Genomic DNA, 12,416 nt, shown 5'->3' on the forward strand with positions numbered 1-12,416 from the left:
CAAGCAAAATGTGCAAGATTAATTATATTATATGAACTAAAAGGGATACTAGATTCCAGGCAGGCTACTATGCTTCCACCGCCCATATTCCAAGAACTGCTGTAAAATATATTATTAGCACATAAATTTTTCCTTTCTTTAGAGTGTGAGTATTATAGTTCAATGTTTGGATTTCCAGCCCTGAGTCAGCCCTTGATAGTCATGGCACAGTGTCACAGGATCATACAAGTGTAGAACAGAATCCTGGAATCATTTAGGTTGGAAAAACACTCAAAGATCATCAAGTCCAACCATTAACCTAGCACTGCTGAGTTCACCACTAAACCATATCCCTAAGTACCACATCTACAATAATACCTTTAGGGATTCAACCATTTTCCTGGCCAGCCTGTTCCACTGAAGAAATTTTTCCTAATATCCAATCTAAACTTGCTCTGGCACAACTTGAACCTGCTTTGTCTCATCCTATCACTTGCTACTTGGGAAAAGAGATCAACACCCACCTCTCTACAATCTCCATTCAGGTCCAGTGTGCAGGGTCAGATAGGAGCATCTCACCCTGTCTTCACACAAAATTCAATTCAGGGAGTTCAAACTGTGCAAACAAACCAGCTCAACTGCCCCAATGCACTCACTTTTCTCAGTGTATAATGGCCAAGCTCTCAACCTCACTTTCAGATCTTTGTGTATTTTGTTATTGCCCTTGATCAGTCGGTCTCTATGATGGAAAGACTGTTACTAAGTAATTAAATAGAACAAAAATATTCCAAATGGAAACCAAAAACTTCAAAATATCCCTGACACATTTCCCAAATCTCAGACCTTTCACTAAAACACATTTTTTCCCCCTTTCATTAGTGTTATATATGTGTTGGGAGTGATCAAAAGGAGAAAGCAGCTCTCCCAGATGCCCCGAGGGGTGCCCACTGGACATATCACAGGTCACAACTGATTATTCTCAAGGCATTTGATACAGAGACATAATCTGTGGCATGCTACAGGGAAGAGAGCTGAGGCACAGGCCCTTCCCCAGCCTGCATCCTTCAGGAACAACCTGCTTCTGGGGACAACAGCTGTAGCTCCTGCAGGAAATACTCCCTATTACAGAGTAGGGCCCTCTTCAGGCTATGGGGTCTCTCTAGGCACCAGTTGTGACCATTTCTGCTGTACCACAAAGCCATTGCAGAACCTTTCTGAATAACACAGGGGAAGTGCAGCTGCTTATGGAATAGGCATTTGTATCTGGATCCAGCTCCACAGGAAAGCTGGGGTAAGTGCCATTTGGCTGGGGACAAGTGGTGCTTGAGTCCTGCAGCAGCTCTGTTCCTCACCTGCAACCAGGAGGTGGCTGTAGCTGTGTGGTCAGAGAGTGAGCAGGAACCAGCAGCACCAGAGAACTGGGGGAAGCAGTTAGGAAGCACTGAGACCAAGGAAACAGTAATGAAACATGGTTATGGTTCCAGGCTGCAAAAATGCCACAAATCAGATACATTTGTATGAATTCTTTACACCAAACTGCACTTCGTTACCCACGCAGGAGCAGCCATGACTTATATTGTTTCCAGCTTACGTAGCATCAGTCACAGATTCCTTATTACACAGTTATTTTCCTTATCATATCTGCCACACACGATAAAACTAAACAAATGGGTGAATATAATTCATTCACTGGTTTATGAACCTGCAGTCCCACAGAGACAGTAGGAGATGGCAATGCAAACTGCAGTGATGCTAAAACTGAGGGACAAAAAGCAACACAAGATCACAGTGCTACCAGCTTATAAGGATTTATTCTAAGAAACCAAATGTGTTCTGGGATTGATGTTGCTCCCCTCCTGGGTTCATTATCCTTACTGTAAAGCATTTACCTACAAACATCAAACCAAGGCACCGTGATTTCAAGAGAACACCTATGGATCACCTCAGGGATGAAAATGGAAATGGGTTTGTTCAGGGGCTTGGAAGGTTTTGGAGTGTCAAGGTCAATGATTCCTTTTAATGAAAAAGCATTGTTTGCCCCTTTAAAAACAGTAACGGTGCAATAGATGTACCTACATAACATTTGTTTCCCTCTGTATTGTTCCACCTGTTTTGGTGCTCTGTAATGTAAGAGAGCAATCCAAAACTATCAGGTGGACTGCAGATTTGCTGCCCAGTTGAGATAATTTTTAACTTGACCTTGACTTTGCACAAAAGCAGTAACAGAAAGATTGCTGAATTACATAGACATGATTCGGGTTGATATTTTCAATGTAAAAAACAGGAGAAAGAAGAGAAAGTACCAAACAGTGCTCAGGCAGAAATCATGGATACTGTGAAATGCCAAGAAAGGGAGCTCAGCGTGTAACTATCTTGAGGACATCGGGAATACCCAGACTTGCCCTGAGGACATTTGCAAATACAAGCTAATGCCTTTCAGGATTAGTTTTTAAGCACACAACGATGCAAATGTGGGGGGTTTTATCCGCAGTGTACCAGATTGTTAGTATTGCGTATGCCAAAATATGCTTTGGCCACAATCCGATGACAAAGCCTTGTCTGAGAGATACTGATCAGTCTGGGGAGCTGAAGTGGCACAGAAGAGATTTAAAAATAAGGGGGTCTGTTCTCTGAGTCATACACAAAGTATTCATTAACTGTTACCAGCACATAATTCTCTCCATTGTCTCTCCTGCACTGCAACCAGATGGGAGGAAAGCATATATTGGGGAAACAGATATATTGATTACCCTACCCCTGGCAAAAGGGTTCAGAACTGACTGAACTATTTGCCTGAGTATTTTTCTGTGTAAAGATTTAGGATTTAAGAAGCAGATCAATGCTTCATCTTTAATTACACACTTTCAAAAGCAACACAGCACTCCTCACCTGCACATATGTGCATTTTACATCGTGACGCCTGCATCTAACGAATGAGACAGAGGTCCCTGCAAAAATTAGGTGGTGTTGTGAGGAGTCTGTCGTTGTCCTGCCAAGCTGAGTGAAAGTGCTCCCCTGGCTGGAGCACCTTGCATTATGTTTAGCCAAATAGAGAGGAAATGCAACTGATGCACAGATCCTTGCAAACCAGTCCTCTGTCTGCCACAGCTTTCAAGGCTAGTTTTAATACTTTTGCTAGTTACAGTGAGGCCTGCTCACTTATGTGTTTATTAGTCATCAGCAGGGGTCTTAATTAAACATAACACTGATGCAGATACTGTTAAAAAAGCCTTCACCAGCCCTTTACTCTGGACTACTGAAAGGGTGTAAGTCTGCTTAGTTAGTCATACTTAGTATGGTCCCCACAAGTGTGCCAGAGAGTTTATGGCTCATCACTAAGAGACCAAATTACCATCATACACTCCCCAAAGGTGTCATTAGCAGGTTTCCTATTTGAGTTTTGCCACTGCTTGAAAGCCCAAGAGGTTTTCCCATATGCTGAGGAACAGTTCTGCAGCTGATGACAGACTAGAGAGCGTAAAGGAGTACAGGTGACATGGCAGAAAAATGTCATTCATGAAAAGAAACTTTGTTTTCATACATTTAGATTTGGCTTTGGTTATTTAACCTTTGTTTAAAAAGTCATTATAGCTTCTTCTTTAATAGGAAGAATATACTTACAAAACCCCAAACTATTTGCTTTATTAATGTGTTATCGTAATAGAAAACACCAACCACAAAAATGAGTGCAGATATTAGCAGGGAGCATAATACTGTAAAATGGCAAAACTTATTTAAAGTTATCAAATCTGTGAAATTAGTTATAGTGTTATCTGTCTGAAATTATTTTAAATCAAGAAACTCCACATTTCTCCTGCTAAGTACTCCCCCATCATCACACTGCAATAGAAAGAAGAATGCTGGAGGAGACCAAATTCAGCTGCTGGAGATCAGACGGAGTAGGGAGGACTGGTGTGCACAGAAAACTCTCTATACATGGCTTCATCATTAAAATTTCCCTAGCATGAGCAGAAAAGTTATTAAATTCCCAATAAAAAATGTTTAAATGTCATTAAAAAGTTTCAGTTCTATCATAATTCTCCTTAATGGTAAAAATTTCAGTGCTGGTTCTCAGTCCCGAAATTGCATTTTCAAAAAACCCTGTGCTTTAAGTCTCAAATTGCCTAATTACCATATTTATTGCTGGATTCTGTTTTCTAATCCCTGATGACTTTGTCAGATATATTTATGTTCCCTTCATTTTACTCGCATGCAAGAAGGACATGCAGGAGTTAGTAAGGATGGCATGTTGCAACCTGGGTTGTAGAGTTAGCTATTATCACACGATATTAATATACCTCATTAGCTACCCAGTATTAAAGACTCTGCAAACTGTACACACCTGTGCATGGGAAATCATAGCAGTATTTTCTGCTTAACATTTACCCATGCTATTCTTTCAGGATGGTCATTATAACTGATACAAATTAAACCTCAAGCATGAACCATCCAGTCTCAAAGTTAACAGCACCAAAAGCACTTTCATTTCAATTGAAGATTTGAAGAACAATTCTTCTACTCCTCAGCTTCCTTTAATTAAAGCATTGCCACAGAAAAAAAAACAAAACTGTAATGCAAGGGAGGAGGTGGGATAAAATATTAATAAAAGCAAGTATCCAAGCAGCCCAAGAGTAGTAAAATCTTTAAAATGTTCAAAGAAAGGCTCTATTTTATTTAGCCCCTGAAAAATTAGGAAGGGAAGAATAAGAAGAGGAATTCATTGCATCCTGTCTAAATTATGATCACATCAAATTACAGTTCTCATTTTAAACTGAGTGCATAAAGATGCCACAATAACATAACACATTTATTGTCCTTTCATAGAATAAGTACATTTAATCAACAACTCTCACCCAGCCAACTTTCATAGCTTCCTTTTCAGCTTAACCTGTTTTTCCCAGTTTGTAACTGATTGTTGAGATTCTGATGTATTTTCCCCATTGCATATTGATAATGAAATGGAACTTTTGCAGATTAAAAATGTTAAGAAGGTTGACAGCCAGCCTCAATTAAGCATGTCTTGTTTCAACTTCACTCTCATGTTTCAACTTCACCCTCATTACATTAAAACCACAAACATTATTTATATTATTTTGATCAGAAAAGGAGAAATATTCTCTTTTAAAAACATCAAAATGTTGAAATATCAAATATCATTTTTGGCAGTTTAAAATGCATCTCTGAAAGTAGATGTTGAAAGAAAACTATTTGAAAATTGCCCTCTCTTACCCAATGCTAGGATCTGGGGGCTTAAAGAGATACCTCAAAGGAAGTGCTGACAGATCTGGCTGTTAAAAGCTATCCTATCACTATCATAAAACAACAGACTTTACAGAGCACATTATGACAATAGTGGCCATTACAAGCTACACCATGTTGGCAGTGGTACTTAGTAAAGAGTAAAATTAATAAGAAGAGTACAAGATCCATCATTTATTCATGTTGAAACACTAAAGCTATAAGTTTGAAAGAAGCTAAAATCTACTGTAGTCATTATAAGAACAGATTTAACACTGAGTAAACAAGAGCAGGTCTCAAACCATAGATTTCATTTCTGCTTCTTATTTCAGAGGGAAGATTTTTAAAACTCGAAGGGAAGTTCAGCTGTGGTATTTTAATATCATAAATTAATGGATTCTAAAATATTCCAAATTTTGGGTTGGTCTTATGGAGCAAAAGGACAGGATCCATGCTGTGCCTGAAGATGGTAGTGATAATAAGGTGGTTAGTGTCTTCTTTAGTTAAAAATTTATATGAACATAAATGTGCTTCTAATAAATACTGAATTAGAAACTGTATGCCAAAGAACACTTTCTAAAATAATAGAGAAGTATAAGACAAAGTAGGAACTGTAGGACATCAAATAAATTTTTGCTGTATCAAAGAGAGGTTTTATTTCTTGCCTTCCATTCCAGCAGAAATCTACCTCATGCAGGTATTTAAGTGTCTTCAAATTTGAATCATATGTGCATGAAAATATTTTGTTTGTTTTGTTTCAAATATAGTAGAAGCTTCAGGTACTTTTTAAATATTATTTGCAAGCATACTTTAAAGAATGCGAAAAGGTAAAGGCTGTGAGCCCTCATTGTGCCAAAAACAAGCTAATGGGCATTAGTTGGACCTTAAATAAAAATATTTGAATGCATCCTATCCAGGTTATAATGGTATGAATGACACATCACTTTTTAACAGATCAAATCTCCTGTTTCTCAATGATAGTAAAATGACTGAGTTCAAGAGCAATGTTCTTGTTTCATTTCCCAGGGAAATAGCTAGCACAAGGTAGAAGGTTGTTCCTTCTGGAAAGGACAGTCCTAATAAGAGAACAGATCAGTTGGTAACTCTAATTACAAAAACCTTTTCGATGTCAAGCACTTTAGGCATTTGCTGCTCTTCAGGTTGAATTGATAGTCACTAATTTCAGGAGCTGCACATAATGTATGACAACAGCTTAGCTTCACTGTGTACAAAATGACTGCTTAATGCCAAAAAAAACCCTAAACACGGGCTTATGTCCAGAAAGCCATAACTAAAATACATGGACAAAACTCATTAAAAATAACTAGTGTATAAAACCAAACAATTTTCCACTATGCTAAGAAAGCTGGGAGGATTTATCTTATACAAGTTTGAAAAGTCAAGCAGACCAGAAGTTGGGGACAGCTTTGGCAAATAAAGAATCATGTAAAATTCTGTCTGCAGAAACTTTGCTGACCAGACAGCAAACAAGAAATGGGATGTGCTGGATCTCCGGTCAGTGAAGCTCCCACAGCATTTTTATAAGCAAAGACGAGCTAATACTATTCCCTCAGATTAGCTTTAATTATGACTTCACTTTCTCAGCAATCTCAGCTTAAACCCATTTCTTACTCTGGTGATGTTTTTTAAGTTGGCAGAGCTATTCCATGATTCTATGACTTCAGTGAAATTGTAGCTTCACAGTGTTGTAATTTAACAGACAACACTTTCCATCTCAGATGTAGATAATTGCAGTGGGATGTCTGTGTTGGTCTTATGGGTTCCCTTCCTACTTCATAGGCGCCTTGAAGGATGTGCTTAACAGCAGCTTAGAAAGTGGATTGGAACTGCAGATGAAGGCTCTCTGATGTGAATTATTATTAGAATAAGAAAACTAACCTATATGGCCAAGGTAGAACACCTAAAACTGCATCTTGCTATCAAGAAGAGAGGTCATAGAAACAACAAAAACAATAACTGAAATTATTAAAGCTGTAAATAAAGCTGGAAGCTAAAAAAAAAAAGCAGACTGTAATCATGATAGCACACAAAGCCAATTTAGAGTCATCTGATGTTAGATGCCTAAGGCAGGACATAGGTCTCATGAGGCTCTCAGTGTGGTCAATGGAGAGAGAAGGCAATCCAGCCAAGAGCTCAATGTGTGTGCCTAAATAAGCCTAGAAAGGCAAGAGTTCCTCTTCCTTCTCTGACTGCTGACACAGCAAGGGAAAAAAACTTTCAGATATAAGCATCCAAGCTGGATGCTTTAAGTCATGCAGTGTAGATCCCCCAAAGAGACTTCAGGCTCTGGAAGAGTCCAGGTACATTGTAAATGATACAATGATGTAGGAAATGACTCTTCCACAGGACATGCAAACCAGAAAGAAGAAAAAGAGGACATGACAGAAGTGGGAGAGCAGAGGTGGTGATCCCAGCATGTACAAAGACCCGGAATGGCTTCACAGCTAGCTGCTGTTCTGTGCTCCATTGCACATCTGAACTTCAAAAGTCTAAAACAATCACTTCCACACTAATTTAAATTCCCCCACAATCCCACACTAACTGAATTTATGCCACAAAGTCCGTATTTTGTAGCCTAAAATCAAAACCTTCATGTTTTCAGAATTTTCCTGTTACTCCCTAGCCCATAGAGAGTGATGTTATCTCAAGGAATGCTGATTAAAACAATCATGCAGATCTTCTCAAGACTTAATCTGAAACAGCTACAATACTTCAAATACAAGCAGAGTACTTTCATATACATACATATACGCATACACTGCTTCAGTGCTTGCTTTGTGCAATGAATTACTTTTCAGGATATTATAATGTATTCTATCTTCAAATTCCGTGCTGCAGCTTTTTGCTGAGTCAAAACATCCAGATTTTCCTCAAGTCAAGCTTTTGATTATTACTTCCCCTATTGATATTTAATCTTCACAGTGATACTATGGATCATCTTAAGACTCATACTTTTACCAGGATGGTTAAATGTACCTCAAAGCCCAGAAGAAAATAATTATAAGAAGTATAAATCCTTGCCATAAACACTTATTTTTCTTTTCAGTTATAATCTACAGCTGATTTTGAAACACAGACTGAATGATGCAGTGAAAAAACATTAAAACATCATTTTACACATGTTCCCACAATCACAGCTTTTTTAAACAGAGCGTAATTTACACTAAATGGGCTATGCCATCCACCTAAGAAATATTCTAATAAAATTAGTGAAAAGAGCATAATTAAATGACAGCCAATTTGATCATAGTTTTAGTCTCATCAGATTAAGCAGGTTAATTAGGTAATTATTGAGGTATGATGTAGCTTTTTCAGAATGTTTTTGTCTCTCCTCTTTTCCTGGTAATATGCTGAACATCCTGGTCTTTACATTGGCCTGGGGAAAAGAGAGGTAATGAACTTTATCACAGTCTATTACAATAGTTACCTGTCAGACATATAAACATTTCTTAGCATGGGTTTACATGAATTATGTATTCAGTGATGAGTAAAGGGATAATTGCACTTTAATTTCTTTGCTATTCCTTTCTGTCCTCGAATCATTCCTCAGGCTGTGCCTGTGCAAGACCCTTTGGTGGTCCATCAGACTGAGGAACTGATCTGTCTGGAAAACACCTAAAGAGAAAAAGTTTCAGCTTTCAAGTGGTTTATTTCATCCGTATGGCTCACAACACAACTGTACAATTTCCTATGACGAAAGGCTGAGAGAGTTGGTGTTGTTCAGCCTGGAGAACAGAAGACTCTGGGGAGACCTTATTCTGAGTGGCCTTTCAGTTCTTAAAAGGGGCCTGTAAGAAAGATAGAATTATAGATTCACAGAATAATATAAGTTTGGAAAGGACATTTAGGAGGGCCTGTTGAGATAGATAGAATCACAGAATCATAGAATAGTTAGGGTTGGAAAGGACATTAAGATATCTAGCTCCAGCTCCCCTGCCATGGGCAGGGACACCTCACACTAAACCATGTCACCCAAAGCTCTATCCAACCAAGCCTTGAATACTACCAGGGATGGAGCATTCACAGCCTCCCTGGGCAACCCATTCCAGTGCCTCAACACCCTTACAGTAAAGAATTTCTTCATATCCAATCTAAACTTTCCTTGTTTAAGTATGAACTCATTACCCTTTGTCCTATCCCTACAGTCCCTAATGAAGAGTGCCTCACCAGCATCCTTATAGTCCCCCTTCAGATACAGGAAGGCTTCTATGAGGTCTCCACGCAGCCTTTTCTTCTCCAGGCTGAACAGCCCCAACTTTCTCAGCCTGTCTTCATATGGGAGGTGCTCCAGTCCCCTGATCATCCTCGTGGCCTCCTCTGGACTTGTTCTAACAGTTCCATGTCCTTTTTATGTTGAGGACATCAGAACTGCACACAATACTCCAAGTGAGGTCTCACGAGAGCAGAGTAGAGGGGCAGGATCACCTCCTTTGACCTGCTGGTCATGCTCCTTTTGATGCAGCACAGGATACGGTTGGCTTTCTGGGCTGTAAGCACACACTGCAGCCGGCTCATGTTCATTTTCTCATTGACCAACACCCCCAAGTCCTCCTCCTCAGGGCTGTTCTGAATCTGTTCTCTGCCCAACCTGTAGCTGTGCCTGGGATTGCTCTGACCCAGGTGTAGGACCTTGCACTTGGCATGGTTAAACTTCATGAGGTTGGCATCAGCCCACCTCACAAGCGTGTCAAGGTCCCTCTGGATGGCATTCCTTCCCTCCAGTGTATCAAACGAGTCACACAGCTTGGTGTCATCGGCAAACTTGCTGAGGGCGCACTCAATTCCATTGTCCATGTCACTGACAAAGATGCTGAACAAGACTGGTCCCAGCACCGATCCCTGAGGGACACCACTTGTTACTGATCTCCAGCCGGACACTGAGCCATTGACCACAACTCTTTGCGTGTGGCCATCCAGCCAGTTCTTTATCCACCGAGTGGTCCAATAGGATGAGGAGTGAGAGAGGACTCGAGCTGGATGTGTGGAAAAATTTCTTTACAATGAGGTTGGTAAAACACTGGCACAGGTTGGCCAAAGAGGTGGTGGATGCATCATCTCTGGAGACATTCAAGACCAGGCTGGATGTGGTTCTGGGCAATGTGATCTATCTGAAGATGTCCCTGATCAATGCAGGGAGGTTGGACTAGATGACTGTTGAAGGTCCCTCCCAACCCAAACTATTCTACTATTCTGTGATTCTACCAAAGCTTTTATTTAGCACATCATAAGAAGAACAAGCAAGCTTGAAAGCTTGAGTAATAGACACAGCAACTGTAGCTGCCTGTTTAAGCAGCCTTCCTTCTCAGGTTCTTGCTTTTTTTTTCTCTCTCAGAATATTCCCAAAGCACATACGAATTTTGGACACCTTCCCTCTTGGAACCTATATTCAGACATCTCTGATTAGATCTCAAGCAATTAGCCCCTTCACTACCATAGATTTCAGGTCTCAGGAGATGCCCCCTACTGCACCAGTTTAAATAAGGTCAACTCATTGTCTAGACAGGATGCTGAGGGCAGGGCCTTCGCCTTTTGTTCTATAAACCTACTTACACGTTTTCTCAGCTGATGATCAGCAAGAGGGTTGAGGTTTTTTAATTATCCACTGAATCCCAGACAGCAAAAAATGTGGCAACTTTTGAAGCATATTCCTTTACATGTGAATTTAGTTAATTTGTGCATTTGCTTTTAAATGAGTCATTATGTAGAATCCCTTGATAACTTAAGCAGAATAAGCTCTGCTATGCTTAACTTCAAATTGTTTTGTGAGACTCAGGAAATGGAACAATCATAAAAGAATACTCACAAGAGTGTGTCTGATAAAGGGGTAGCCAATATGTTTTAGGCTTTGTTTTTAGATAATAAGCAGCCACTGATATACAGTCATTATTTCTCTCTGATCTTATGAGCTGCTGTCTTTGATATCAAGCACTGAACTTCAATCAGAAACCCATCGGTTGTCATTTAAAAGAGAAAACTAAGGTATGACACGGAAGAACATAATTTTCCATGCATCTTACAGCCTTGTTTTGCTTTTATGCATTGCTTGTTCAGCGGAAATCTCCGCTAAGTCAGGATGTTTTCTTTTCACTGAACTGGAAAATGGAATGACACTGTGCAGATAAAAATGTTTGGTAAGTTCATTTTTCTCTTAGCGTAAATCCTATAGGTAAAGCTGAAGGGTGTGCAGCTCACTGAAGTTGGTGGACTAGCTGTGCCCTTACAGTTCGGCTTCTGTTCAGTACTCGTATAAAGACTGTAATCATCTTCTTTCAAATCAAAGGCCTGATTTTGTGCAAGGTGATTTCTATGAGCAGATCTGGCTCTACTAAAGCCAAGGGTGGTGCTGCACCTACATCCAGAGCTCTGCCATGTCTCATATGAGGCAGCGCCTGACCTCTCTGAAAGCCCTTGCAGAATGCAGGGTTTGCATATCCCCAGTCTGAATTATTCCTTAGTGATATTTCTCTCCAGGATTAATCCTGTGACTCCAGGTCTCACGATTTATTGCCATTCTTTAGGTTTACTTCAAGCCCTGGCACACCAAATTTCCTCTGGGAGAAGGACGAGGCTTAACCAATGATAATTCTGTTTAGCACAGCAAAGTGCTGCTTATTTAAAGGAAAAGTGTTCTCTTTGGAAAATATATAACAAACCAACAAAGAAAAGCTTTAAACTCAAGCTGCTTTTGCCCACACTGCTTCATAGCTCCTTGCAAGACCTGCCAAGGTACAAGATAAAGTGCCTCATTCTAGCACAAAACCATCTTTTGTCTCAATTTTTTACTAGTTGTCATGAACCAAACCAAACCAGAATATGGCTCCTGACAGGGTGCAAACCTCCAGTGAGCTGATTACCAGCACTGGGAATTGACAAGAATTATTCCTCACTGACTGCTATGCCCAGTGGATACCTTGAGCAATCTCTAATTCCCTTTCAAATGTACATTAACACTCTAAGCAGTTCTCTAGTTCAAAACCTTCTCTGAAAATCCCAGGTTTCCAAATTTCTACTCTTCCCACTGGAACTGTTCATGTAGTTTAAAGGAAGAGGGTAAGAAGGATGTTTTTCCATTTCTCATGAATGGAAATACTCTGTCACAACAGTTAGAGAGGCAATTAAACCAACTGTAGTTATAAGTAGATACTACAGAATACTTTATCCAAAGAACTGCTTTTTAG

This window comes from Melopsittacus undulatus, chromosome 1 (assembly GCF_012275295.1).
Source record: "Melopsittacus undulatus isolate bMelUnd1 chromosome 1, bMelUnd1.mat.Z, whole genome shotgun sequence".
NCBI lineage: Eukaryota > Metazoa > Chordata > Aves > Psittaciformes > Psittaculidae > Melopsittacus > Melopsittacus undulatus.